This window comes from Dama dama, chromosome 5 (assembly GCF_033118175.1).
Source record: "Dama dama isolate Ldn47 chromosome 5, ASM3311817v1, whole genome shotgun sequence".
Lineage (NCBI taxonomy): Eukaryota > Metazoa > Chordata > Mammalia > Artiodactyla > Cervidae > Dama > Dama dama.
The window spans coordinates 28,187,294-28,197,291 of NC_083685.1; the positions used below are offsets into that span (position 1 = coordinate 28,187,294).

The 9,998-nt window shown below is 38.8% G+C and overlaps 1 long non-coding RNA gene across 1 annotated transcript in view; it reads left to right on the forward strand.

The window, feature by feature from the left end:
- The window catches only part of LOC133056651 (uncharacterized), a 56,267-nt gene extending 48,732 nt beyond the window's left edge, over positions 1-7,535 (forward strand). Inside the window, exon 4 of the long non-coding RNA XR_009692863.1 lies at positions 5,442-7,535. This is a non-coding gene — a long non-coding RNA (uncharacterized LOC133056651). The remainder of the gene's footprint in view (positions 1-5,441) is intronic.
- Positions 7,536-9,998: the final 2,463 nt, after the last annotated feature.

The following is a 9,998-nucleotide window of genomic DNA, read 5'->3' on the forward strand; positions in this document are numbered from 1 at the left end:
GACCATTTTCTCTTCATGCTCTCTTTTCTGGCATTCTCAGCTTCCTTCTTACTTTCCCGTGGTGATAGACTCATTTCATCCTGCATTTAAGCAGCTTTTCCTCTCTACTTCACTGGATGTGACTTTCACGCCTCTTCTACTTTCTTTCTCTTTTTTAAAATTACTCACATTCATATTTAACAACCACAGGTCCAGTTTCCTTCTCCTTGAAACCTGTTAGGATATTCTACCCCTCTGTTTCTCCTTGCTTGTCACTCTGACATCACTGTTTTTTCTGAGGTTATTCCTGCCTCATTTGATGATACTGAGAGAGTCATTTCCTAGGCGGGTTGATAAGAAGTCTAGGGGTCCCCAAGGAGAGAGAGGTCTGGGATATTCAAGGAGGAAGAAAGGACAAACTTTTTTACTTTTTTTCCTCTACATTCCTTAGGATTATATAACAATAATGTATCCTGCCTGAGGACAGTCTTTGGATTAAACCTTCCGGCCAACTCTGTTATCTTAAAATGTAAATTATGGGAGTGGGTCTGGTGAGGTCTTTGCAACCTCCAGACATTCTTTGGATTCATTGGAAAGTATATAACTCCATTGCTAACACTAGCAAAGGGGTACTCTTTTGCCCCTTCTGATGCCTATGTCAGAAGCTTTCTCTATCTCCTTTATACTTTAATAAAACTTTATTACACAAAAGCTCTGAGCGATCCAGCCTCGTCTCTGGCCCCGGATTGAATTCATCTCCTCCGGAGGCCAAGAATCCTGCGTCTCATCGTTCAGTAACAACCTTGCAATACTAGTTATCTTGCCTGAAGCCTTTCCCTCTCTCCATACTCAGATGACACTCCACTGAACACCCTCTCACACTGCATGACAGAGTGCTTGTTCTCCTTATGCTTTACTGACCTCACATGCTCTTCTCTCTGAGTCCAGAGGGATCTTTTCTATATTCTCTACTTTTGTCATATGTTTTAAGTTTTAGCAGACTCCCACCCTGAAGGTTTAAGCTCTTCCTTTCTCTGTTTGTGACTGACAGTCCTGTCTACCTTTCATCTGCCCTTTGGTACTGGGTTTAACTGGTTCACAGGGTGTCTTCCCTACATGGGCCGCTCCATTGTCTAATTTTTCAGAAACTGGAATTGAAATGTCTCTTCCCTGCCCCATAGCTGTATGATAATGTCTTCTTTCCTTCCTAATTGTTAGTTCCGCTATGCTTTGAATTCTTTTTCCTGACACTGGGGAGTGAGCTTAAAACTCCTTTATATGCAGTTGTCTTCACTAGTCTTGTTATAATCTGCTGTATTTTACTCCTTTAAAAATAAGTCTTTTAAAGCACCATCTTTTCAGTTCTTACCCCCAACAAGGCTAGTATTATTTCATTTCTCACTTGTTCTACTTACCAGCCAAATTTATAGCTTATACTCTTTTTATACTATTAGTTTGTCCTGATGTGACTGTCAGATATGTTTCCCTAAGCACCTATGTATTTTTTAATAAACGTGGCCGGGTAAATCAACAGTAAGTCTTTGTATTATTAGGATTGTTTCACCTGCAATTTTTTATTAATCCTGAATGAACCTGTTTAAGCAGAAATGATTTATTACTACACATCACAAAATGTCCTCATGTGGAGCAGCTCTAAGGATGACTAAATCCTTAGTCATTGCCTCACTAAATCCCCGAAGGTCTGTGTCTTCCTTGCCATTATAACTATGTCAGTATTTTCCTCAGATTAACTCCCTCATGGTCATCAGATCATTACAGTTCCACCTGACACCTGCAGATGTACCAGTGGCCAGTGGGGCAAGAAAGACTGTTTCTTCTCATGTGGCCCTTTTTATCAGGCATTAAAATCTATTTCAGGAAACCCTAGCCGACTTACCATGTTTAATAGGCTAGATTTTTATCACCTACCCTGTCTAAAGAAGACTCAGGCAAGGGAAATGAAACCATCACTGTTGGCTCAGATAAATCATGTTTCCCCTTTGGCAGGGGGTATGGAGATGGGTCTCCAGTTTCCTAACTGAAGTATGTGGCCTTACGGATGGAGGTAGGATGTAAAATCAGATCTCTGCCAGCCAGGAAAAGGACAGCAGAACTGTCACGTAGGCAGCACTGTACACCTTCATCTTCCTCTTTGGTGAGGGAGCATCCAGTCACATCCTTCTTTCCATCCATCCACCTCCAAAAATATTCTATCATACCTCTATCCATTCCTAACCATATTAGTACAAGTCTAGGATTATTGTTTCTAATTAGACCTGGTGGTGTGTCTTCATGGTCTGGTGATCTATAATTAAAGATAAGTTATCCACATACAGCTAGCCAGACAGGCTGAGTGGTAGAGAGACGTACAGAATGGTTACAACAGGAACCTTGTTCTGGGAGAGCAGCAGCGGCACCGCAGGGAAGCCACTGGTTACAGTGCGTTGGAACTGGGCTGCACAGGCTGTTCCAGGGCTTCTGCCACGGCTGTGGCCTGGTGAGCCCCGGGTTCTCCTCTCTTAGCCTGAGTTCCTCTTCCATTGCCTTCTGTAGCTAAACTCAAGATGAGCCACAGCCAGTAATCATGTTTAATATAGTCTTGAATCATGTTTAAACAGTTTTCAGTCTTGTGAATTCCTGTCTTCTACTCACTGACTCTGGTATTCTGTGTTTATTTCTTGAATTCTTTGTGTCCCTTGAGGTACCAGCAATAGTCTGATTTTCTGGAATTACTGTTGCAAAAAAAAAAAAAAATGCTCAGACCCAGCAATCCCACTTCTGGGCATACACACTGAGGAAACCAGATCTGAAAGAGACACGTGCACCCCAATGTTCATCGCAGCACTGTTTATAATAGCCAGGACATGGAAGCAACCTAGATGCCCATCAGCAGATGAATGGATAAGGAAGCTGTGGTACATATACACCATGGAATATTACTCAGCCATTAAAAAGAATTCATTTGAACCAGTCCTAATGAGATGGATGAAGCTGGAGCCCCTTATACAGAGTGAAGTAAGCCAGAAAGATAAAGAACATTACAGCATACTAACACATATATATGGAATTTAGAAAGATGGTAACGATAACCCTATATGCAAAACAGAAAAAGAGACACAGAAGTACAGAACAGACTTTTGAACTCTGTGGGAGAAGGTGAGGGTGGGATATTTCAAAAGAACAGCATGTATACTATCTATGGTGAAACAGATCACCAGCCCAGGTGGGATGCATGAGACAAGTGCTCCAGCCTGGTGCACTGGGAGGACCTGGGGGAATCGGGTGGAGAGGGAGGTGGGAGCGGGGATCGGGATGGGGAATACGTGTAAATCCGTGGCTGATTCATATCAATGTATGACAAAACCCACTGAAATGTTGTGAAGTGATTGGCCTCCAACTAAAAAAAAAAAAAAAAAAAAAATGCTCAATAGCAAATTTATTAGATTTCCTGGGAAATAAAATGAAGGAAACCAGAGATGTGAGAACCGAGGAAAAACAAGGAATGTGGTGCTAGCAACAGAAAGATTGGAAGGGTAAAGTATAGAAATTGACAGATTCAGTATCCATGAACTTTGAAGTTTATAGTAACATCACTGACAGCCAAACGTGAGCAAATCTGATTCAAAGGCAAAGATTAATTACTCACTGGCCTGGTTTTTCCTGATGGAAACATTTATGACTTTAAGACCATTTAATTGACAGTAATACTCCCTTCAAAGCCACTGTAATAGTCAAACATGCTCATATTCATTTCTCAGTACATGGGAATGGATATTGTCCCAGTTGGGAATCGGTGTTTAGGAACATATAACTTGGACGTTGTGTACAAAATGAGTAAGAGAGTTCAAGTTTAGGCTTTAGAGGAACCTGGAATGAGGTATTAAGATTCTGTGATATTGCAGTTTTCAAACCTGACCTGCTTCTGTCTTCTCTCAATACCCTGTTCTGTCCATCACTTTGGTCAGCATGTTACTCTGAGATACCTAGGTCCACTCTACCCATTCTCTCTTCTCTTCAGCCTCCAAATATTTGTCATTGTGCCTGAGGACTTAGTCCTGTGTTTTGCTCTTTATTTATTTTGTATATTTGGAATTTGGCAGCAGTGCGGGGTGGTTAATGTTTAACCAGCATCTGTTCACCTTGCCCCTCTGTTTTTCATTCTTCTTGGAGACAAACAATTTCACCTCTTAGCCCTTTCTTGGTGAATTTTCCTCCATGATTTCTGAATCACCAGCGCTTATTCTATTGTACCTAGATTTTCTCCTAATTACTCAGTGTGAAGGATAGATTTAATTCTCTTTCATCCTCCTCCCCTCATATTCCCCATGATATACACACTGTCTTCTCATACCCACATGATCCTAATAAAGCTACTTCATGCTTTTGCTTAGAACGGTCTTCAGTTTTTGCATCTTCATGACTATGTAATTTCCATTCACAGGCAAATCATACAAGTGTACAGTTGTTAGTTTTCATTCATAAATCACTTTTTCTGTTGAGTTGTTTTACTTGCCTTTCCAGTTTTCTCTGTTATTGCTCATATTTTTAATTAATTTAGCCCCAGACTCTTCTTCACGTGTCTAAATATTCTTTTGGTACATTCAGCTAAATTAGTGGTTCTGTCAATTTCATCTTCCTGGTGACATCACTCCCAGGTCTTGTGACTTCCTCTGGTGTAACCTAACTTTTCTCATCACCTGGTTGTACAGTTTTTATCCTGGAATCTCCTTTCAAATTTTCTATTTTTTTTTTTTTTTTTTTTTTGTGGTGTGTGTCCTCTTTTTTCTAGATTTGTTTTGCTGGAACACCTCTCACAGTAGCTTCCTGTGCTAGTGAGAAGTTAGATCCATTGTAAATTTTGATTTATTATATGAAACGTTTTTGGATTCTCTGGAAGTTTTACTGGCTGCTGCTTGACAGTGTTCTGAAACATCATGATGATGTTTCTTGTGAGTTTATTTTCATCTATTTGGGTATTCAGTGGACCTTTATTCCCATGAGGAGTGTAAACCAATCTGCAATGGTTCTGCCCTTTCTCCTGAGCTTAACAATGTTTGGCATATAATAGGTATTTAGTAATTATTTGTTAAATAATGCTAGTGCTTAGAGATCTTTCCCACTTTATGTTTTCCTCATTTTACCTTGTGTTTTCTAAAGAAGGTATAGTACAAAAATTTGAAACTCAGGACTCTCCTTATTGGCAGTTCCCTATGCCTATGTTCATGTTTTGAGTTGCTTTGTTTTCCTCAGTGTCCAGGAGTTGTCCAGGTACCAGTTGTCCAGTACTCCAGACACTGGAGTCCAGTGTCCAGTGTCCAGGTACCTTAATTCTTGAGATTTTATTTATGTTCAGAACTGATATCAGAAACTAAGAAAAACCTCACGACATGGCATTTTTAAGGTAATTTTATGCTATACCAAGATCATGTTACTATTTACAACATGAGTATTTTCATTTCTAGATAAAGTCTGGGAAATTAATGATTGTATGGAATGGCATCAGGAAAATTAAGGCAGAAGACTATCCCTGTACTGCATTTGGAAAACTATTTTCTTAGTAAAGATTATATTTCTTCAAGACAAAGACTTCATAAATGTGTCACAAATGGAAAGAATTTGAAATATAATATAGATTTTAGTAGCAATTATGCTGGAAAGAATCCTAATGGGTTTTGTGTACAGAGAGAATCACCCTTCCATTCTAAACATGAACAAGCTATTATTGGCATAAAACACTGTGGAAGTATTGAATCTGGGAAAACTGCCAACAGAAAGTCACAGCTTATTTGCCAACAAATGCATATAGGAGGAGAGCCCTTTGACTACAGTTCCTGTGGGAAGGCCTTCAGCAGCAAGTCATACCTTGGGGTGCATCAGGAAACTCATGAAGAAGAAAAGCCTTACAAAGGTGATGGATGTGGGAAAGACTTCAGCAGCAAGTCCTACCTCATTGCACATCAGAGAACTCACACAGGAGAGAAGTTACATGCATACAGTGACTGTCAGAAAACTTTTAGTTTCAATTCACAACTTGTTATACATCAGAGAATTCACACACGGGAGAATCCCTGCATGTTGTGAATGTAGAAAAGTTTTCAGTAGAATAGACCAGCTTATTTCCCACCAGAAAACTCATTCAGGACAGAAACCCTGCAAGTGTTGTGCATTTGAAAAAACTTTTGATTTGAAATCACAACTCATTATACACCAAAGCATTCATACAGGAGAGAAACCCTATGAAGGCATTGATTGTCAGAAAGCCTTTAATACAGTCTTAATTCATGGTACATCAGAGAACCCACATGGGGGAGAAACCTATGGTGTTGTGAATGTGGGAGATTCTCCAGTGAGTCACAGCTCAGAGAGCACACAGTGGGGTTAAACCCAATGGATGTAATCAGTGTGGAAAAGCCTTCAGTTTGAAGTCACAACTAATAAGTCATGAGAGGGTAACAGGCAGGAAGGCCAGGGGTCTCCAAACGGAGGAAATAAGCTGCAAGTGTCAGACATTTTTATCTCTCTTTTAAGCGGCAGGAGGAAACAAACTAGTGATATATATATATCACTATATATATATATATATATATATATATATATTTTTTACTTTTTCCCTTCTCTATACAAATTTTAAAAGGTTTCTCTTAAAATACTGTGTTGCTGTAATGACACCTGGTTCCACCTGAAGTTAACTATTCTCAAACCTTGAGTTAACCAATGCATTTTTCTTATGGAAATGTTTGTCTTAAACTATGTTAATGTACTATGCATTTACCCCAGACTCTGTCTTCAAGTCGGTTCTGCCTAATGGCTCAGAACTTACTTGACAACCATTATGTTATACTCAGACATTGTTCCCCTAATCTATGTAAACAAAACTATTTGTATGGTACTCCGCCCTTCTACAAGATTCAAGTCAATTGTTTTATGGCCCAGGATGATTCATTTGTTGCCAAGATTATCCCAAAATACATCTTATGGATGAGGGGCCTGGTGTCATTCTGAGTTTTAAGACATTCCTTTCTTTCATTAACAAACTGCTAGTGACTGTATAATGTCCAGCTGTATAACACTAGCAGGGGGGTACTCTTTCTGCTCCTTTCTGATGTCTATGTCAGAAGCTTTCTCTATCTCCTTTATACTTTAATAAAACTTTATTACACAAAAGCTCTGAGCAGTCAAGCCTCGTCTCTGGCCCTGGATTGAATTCTTCTCCTCTGGAGGCCAAGAATCCTGGCGTCTTTTTGTGGTTCAGCAACAACCTTTCAGTCACACAGGAGTGAAACCCTATGGATGCAGTGAGTGTGGGAAAGCTTTTAGAATGAAGTCCTACCTCGTTTTACATCAGAGAACTCACACAGGAGAGAAACACCATGAATGGTGTGAATGTGGGAGAGCCTTCAGTTTGAATTCACAACTCGTTATACATCAGAGAATTCACACAGGGGAGAAGCCCTATGAATGCAGTGACTGTGGGAAAGCTTTTCATTTGAACTCACAACTCGTGATATATCAGAGAATTCATACAGGAGAGAAAACCCATGAATGTAGAGAATGTTGGAAAGCCTTTAAAACAAAGTCTAACCTTATTATACATTGGAAAACCCACACAGGAGAGAAACCCTATAGTTGTAATGAACGTGGGAAAGCCTTCAGTTGGAACCACCATCTCATTTCACATTATAAAACCCACACAGGAGAGAAACCCTATGGTTGTAGTCACTGTGAGAAAGCCTTCAGTTAGAAATACCATCTCATTTCACATCAGAGAACTCATATAGGAAAGAAACCCTATGCATACAGTGAAAGTTGAAAAGCCTTCAATACAAAGTCAAACCTCATTGTACTTCACAAAACTCACACAGGAGAGAAACCTTATGGTTGTACTGTATGTGGGAAATCTTTTACTTTCAAGTTATGGCTCGTTGTACATCAGGGAGCACACACTGGGGTAAAACCTATCAATGTAATCAATGTGGAAAGGCTTTCAGTTTGAATTCATACCTCGTTGTACATGAAAGAAGTCAGACAGGATTGAAACTCTATGGATGCAATGAATATGGGAAAGCTTTTAGGAGGAAGCCCTACCTCATTATACATACGAAGACTCATAGGAGAGAAACCATATGAATGCAGAGAATGAAGGAAATCTTTCAGTTTTAATTCACAACTTGTTGTATGTCAGAGAATTCACACAAGAGAAAATCTCTATGTATGGAATGAATGTGAAAAAGCCTTTAATAGAGAAGATCAGCTCATCTCACATCAGTGAACTCACATTGGGGAAAAGTCTTATGGGTGCAATGAGTGTGTGAAGACATTTAGTAGCAAGTCAAACTTCATTATAAACATGAGAACTCATTCAGGAAAGAAACCATATGAGTGTCACAAATGTGAGAAAGCCTTTATTTGGAAATCACTACCCATTGTACATGAGTGAACCCATGCAGGGGAAAACCCTTATGAATATAGTCAATGTAAAAAAACCTTTCAGTGGAAAATTCTGGCTCCTTGTATATCAGAGGATGGAAAAAAGAGAGAAGCCCTATGACTGCAATGATGTGAAAAAGCCTTCATTAGAAAATCTAAGCTCATTGTACATCAGAGGACTCATTCAGGGGAGAAACCCTATTGATGCAGTGAGTGTGGAAAAAACCTTCTCTCAGAAATCAATTCTCAGTGCACATCAGAGGACTCATACAAGAGAGAAACCCTATAAATGCAGTTCACTGTACATTAGAGAACTCATGCAGATGAGAAATTTGCCAATGAATTATATGTAAGAAACTTTCTCTGTAAAGTGAATTTCCAGGAATTCCCAGAAAATTCATGCAGGAGAGGAACTCTGTAAATCATTTCATTGTACACCATGTATGTATGGCATGTTGAAGGATACCCACAGAAAGCTGTTTTTTATACACACAATAAAAATAAGTAAACGTAGGACCCCTATGAATTTAGTGAACCCTATAAAAGTTCTCAGCAGGAAATTGTACCATTTCTTTAAGTTTGTTCAGGTGAGGAACAATATGAATGAAATGAATGTCAGAAAATAATTTTTAATATGGTAGCATTCATGGGAAGAAAATTCCATAATGCAAATGAATATAGAATAAAATCCTTTAAAATTCATAATTTATTAATAATTAGGATTTTAGTGAGAGAAAATATAAAATGAATGAATTGTAGATATCAGAAACTTATACTTGGGAGAAACCAAGCCAAAAAAAAAGAAAAGAAAAGAAAAGATGATTTATGATTGTTTTTGTTCGGATGAGGTAAAGCCTCAGTAGAAATGTTTGCTTCACTATTTTTAAAAATAAATAAATATGGAGAAGGAAATGGCAACCCACTCCAGTATTCTTGCCTGGAAAAGTTCATGGACAGAGGAGTCTGGCGGGCTGAAGTCCATGGGATTACATGACTGAGCATGTGTGCACGAGGGTGGAGGGAAATGGGTTGGTAGCAATAAAGTGGTAGAACTAAAAATAAAAAAATAAAAATAAATTTATATTTTAATAAATATATATTATTTTTATTATAAGATTTATTATTTATATCATATAAAAATAAATATATATTTATTTAAAAATAAATTAAAAATGTGTTTATTCATTTATTTATTTGGCTGCATCGGGACTTAGTTGCAGCATGTAGGATCTTTTTTGCATCATGCAGGATCTTTCATTGTGGTGCCAGGACTTGCTAGTTGTGACATAAGGTTTAGTAGTTGTGGTGTGAGGGCTCCAGAGTGCCCAGACTTCAGTAGTTGTAGCAGGCAGGCTCTCTAGTTGTGGTTAATAGGCTGCCGAGTGTGTGGGTTCAGTAGTTGTGGCTTACAGGCTTAGTTGCTCCACAGCATGTGGGATATTACTTCCCCAACCAAGGATCAAACCTGCATCCCCTGTATTGCAAGGCAAATTCTTAACCAGTGGACCAACAGGGAAGCCCCTACTTCACTATTATTTTGGTTCACTTGGACAAAATAATTTCCTTTAGAAAGGACTTTAAGGTTATAAAGA